We start from the raw sequence: 4,173 nt of genomic DNA, 5'->3' as shown, positions 1-4,173 counted from the left end.
TTAAGCTAATATATTTTTAACCACATAAGTCCCTATCAAGTCTCAGTGTGACCAACGGAATTGTCATTTTTCTCATAATTTTTCAGCTCATCATCTTTGACATTTATAAAGTAAATAATTTGGGCTCTGTGATTTGAAAGTTAATTGAGTTCTCTGATTTCCAAGTCCACTTTTACTTCCACATAGAGGTTTTAACACATTGAGGAAGGGAAATTAATTATACTTCTCTTCTGAAAACATCTTTTGGTACCAAATACTTCATGTGGCCTTTTTCATCTCTGTGTTTCTCAGAGTGTAGATTAAGGGATTGAACATAGGAGAAATTATGGTATAAAAGAGAGAAAATATTTTGTCTTCAGGGAAAGTGGCAGGGTGTCTTACATAGGCAAAGATTGATGGTCCAAAAAATAAGACAACCACAGTGATGTGAGACCCACAGGAAGAGAGGACTTTGTGTCTTCCTTCAGCTGAGTGACTTCTTAAGGTGAATAATAAAATGACATAGGACCCAAAGAAGAATACAGAGGTTACTAAGGCAACCATTCCTGAATTGGCAACCACAAGGACACCAGTAACATATGTATCAGTACAGGCAACTTGCAACAAAAGAAAAATGTCACAATAGTAGTAGTCAGTTTCTTTGGGGCCACGGAAGGGCAAACTGATTATCATAGAGAACTGAGAAAAGGCATGGAGAGCCCCACCAACTCAAGCTGCCAGGATGAGGAGATTGCACCTTGTTCTGTTCATGATAATCATGTATTGGAGACGCTTGCAGATGACAATCTAGTCGTCAAAGGCCATGAGTGTAAGGATGCAGATTTCAATCATTCCTAAGAAGTGCAAGGAAAAGACGTGTAACATGCATTACCATAAGAGATGGTTTTTCTTCCCAGGAGCAGGTCACTGATCCGTTTGGGTGTCACACAAGAGGTATAGCAGATGTCCATAGAGGATAAGTGGCTGAGAAAATAGTACATTTGTTGGTGAAAAAAACGACCACATCGGATGAAGACAAGGATCAGAAGGTTTCCCACCAAGATGGCAACGTAACAAAATAAGAAGAACACAAAGCAAAATATTTGTATGTTTTGGTTGTAGGAAAGTCCCCCCAAAATAAATTCTGGGATGTTCCTCTGACTTTCTATATATTGTATGCTATCTGCAAATAATTGAGTATCTTTAAAAAATAAAATGAAAGAAAATATTTACAATATGATCACAATCATATAAAAGCTGCTAACAAGCCATTAAAGTTAATTTTAACAAATTACCAAAGCTTTTTAATAAATTAATGATATATTTTTCTTAGGAATCATAGATCATTTCTTCAGCATTGTTTTCAAATATTCTGTTACATAGGTAATAATAAAAATAAATTTTATTAAATTTTCAAAATATAATTGTTTAGGCTTCCCAGGTGGCTCTAGAAGTAAAGAACCCATCTGCCAATGCAGAAGACACAAGAGACATGGGTTTGATCTTTGGGTCGATAATATCCCCCGTAGTAGGAAATGGCAACCCGATGCAGACTTCTTGCCTGGAAAATTCCATGGATAAAAGAACCTGGAGGGCTGTGAGTCCATGGGTCCGCAGTGAGTCGACTGAGCACATGGTTTACAGTACAGAACAAGCATTACAGACATTCTTTGACTCATGGTGGTTCATGTTGCAACTTTATTGACTTTATGATAGTATGAGAATAGTAATCATCAAGAAGAAGCTCTACTTGAATTTTGATCTTTTCCCTGAGCTAGCTATAGGTGATATGATACTATGTTATAATGCTGGGCCTGAGCAGTGAGTCACAGTAGCCTCCAGTCAGCCTGGTGATTATATAGGTAAAGGACTGATGCACTTACAACCATTTCGTACCAGACAGCCATTTTGTTTTTCACTTTTAGTGAAGTGTTCAATAACTTACATGAGATAGGCTTTGTGTTAGAAATAGGCCTTGTGTTACACTGTTAAAAATAGGCGTTTTGTTAGATTGCTGTTGTTGTTCAATTGCTAAGTCATATCCAATTCATTAGGACCCCATGAACTTCAGCACTCCAGGCTCTCCTGTCCTTCACTATCTCCCTGAGTTTCCTCAAACTCATTTCCAGTGAGTCAGTGATGCCATCTGATCATCTCATCCTGTTTTCCCCTTCTTCTCTTGCCCTCAATCTTTCCCAGCATCAGAGACTTTTCCAGTGGTTTGGCTCTTTGCATTAGGTAGTCAAAGTATTAGAGATGATTTTGCTCAATTGCAGGCTAATGTAAGTATTCTGAGTATGTTTAAGGTAAGCTGGACTAAACTATGATGTCCAGTAGGTTAGATGTATTCAATTCACTTTCAACTTGTATTTTCAGGTTATGATGAATTTATTGGGATGTAATCTCATTGAACCTCATGAAGATCTGAACTATTTCCCAGAGATAAATTATACCATTATTACTTTTAACACTTAAACAACAGTGCTATTAATGCAAGTTAATAAAGGACTTTTTTTACTTATACTTTTCAAATGTGTCCTTCAGAAAGGTAATTTTTTTTTTAAATTACGTGATGCTTCATTCCACTACCATGATATAGAACATTTTCATGGATTTGTTTGTAGTCATATGATCATGGAATACAGTGCATGTAGTAAAAGTCACCTAAATTCTGAGCTGTGTGTTTAGGATTATAAGTGTTGTCCTTTGAAATATGAGTGAGGGTAGAGTAAGTACTGTGTATTAAACTTGGGAAACCAATCTTGCTAGCTATCTTATAAGACTAAAATTATTTGAAAATATAGTAAAATTGTCAGTGATTGACATTTTAAAAGAGAAAATTATGTTTCATATTTAAATTTAATGTAAAATAATGACAAGGTGAATTTTATAGTCATTAAAATTAACAGTGCAAATAAAGAGATACACTAATTGAAATGAACAAATAATTTGAATTTGGTACTTGTGTTCTCTGCTGGAATAAATTATGGACAGCAAAAATCAGAAAATGATGTCACTTCAATGTAAATGTAAGGCAAACTTTGTGGTCAAGACATGCTCGGTTGTTTTCTGTTGCATGGCTTTTTAATGGATTTGCATGTAATATATTCTTTTTGATCAAGGTAGGACTTAACACTAAGGTGACGAAAAAATGTGCTACTGAGAACACACACTTCTCAGTTTTATTCCAGTCACTCATGAAGAATTAAGTAGTATGCAGGTAGTTGTTTACCTGACTCCTCTGTCAGATGTAGTAGCTATGCTGGGCTCCATAGGTAGATTTTTAATAATACATAACTTTTGATGTAACAAAATGAATAGGTTAACATGTTCACTATTTTCCAAATTGTGTAGCTGTATTGCTAGTGATATTTAATATTATCTTAGCTGATAAACAGAGGTGGCTTTAAAGCACATTGCAAAATATGTTGAGAGTAATTCTTTTTTTGAATGTTAGCTCAATATCTTTGTGTACATTAAAAAGGGAAGTATCAACTTAATCATATTGTGTCATTATATTCCTAAGATGCTTTTTTTAACATGAAGACATTATATCCATAGTCTCTTTTTTGTTAACATGAAGACAACAGGGTTGTATCTTTAAAATTATGTACCATTTATACCATATACTCCATAAAATGGCAATTTATACCATAAACTCCATAAAATGTAATGTTTTGTTATATCTTTAAGTGTATCATCACAATTGCAATTAATAACTAATTTATGAAAAAAATATTATATTGCATTCCTTTGAGTGAAAGTACAAGAAACTAAAGTGCTTAAAATTTATTAAAAATAAATAAGTCTAGTTATTATGTAGCCTAAAAGTACTCATCTAATTCAACCATATTAATTTCAGTATTGAATGAATTGATTTAAAATAAAGTAAGTGAATATCCCAAACCACAGAACCAGTAAACCGTAGCATTTATAAACTAGATCTTCCAAGTCTTACTATGTATATCATTGCCTTCCACAGGAAAGGGGCACATATTAGAAAAGATAGCAGTAAAGGAATTATCATTGTTTTCATCTCATGAAAGGTGACAGACTCCCAGATCACTGTAAAACATACTATGATAATTATAAGAATACATGCATGATGTAGCATGTCTGTGCTTTGAAATCACTTCACAACATCAAGCTTTCAATCTAAACACTACAGATATTAATGCTTTGATCTTATAAAAA

At 34.0% G+C, this 4,173-nt stretch overlaps 1 pseudogene; it reads right to left on the bottom strand.

Moving 5' to 3' along the window:
* Positions 1–258: 258 nt before the first annotated feature.
* Positions 259–1,668, bottom strand: LOC128049983 (olfactory receptor 4P4-like; annotated as a pseudogene).
* Between the last annotated feature and the right edge of the window lie 2,505 nt (positions 1,669–4,173).

Source organism: Budorcas taxicolor, chromosome 6 (assembly GCF_023091745.1).
Source record: "Budorcas taxicolor isolate Tak-1 chromosome 6, Takin1.1, whole genome shotgun sequence".
Classification (NCBI taxonomy): Eukaryota; Metazoa; Chordata; class Mammalia; order Artiodactyla; family Bovidae; genus Budorcas; species Budorcas taxicolor.
The sequence above is the reverse complement of the archived record's forward strand: the minus strand, read 5'-3'. Positions and strand labels throughout refer to the sequence as shown.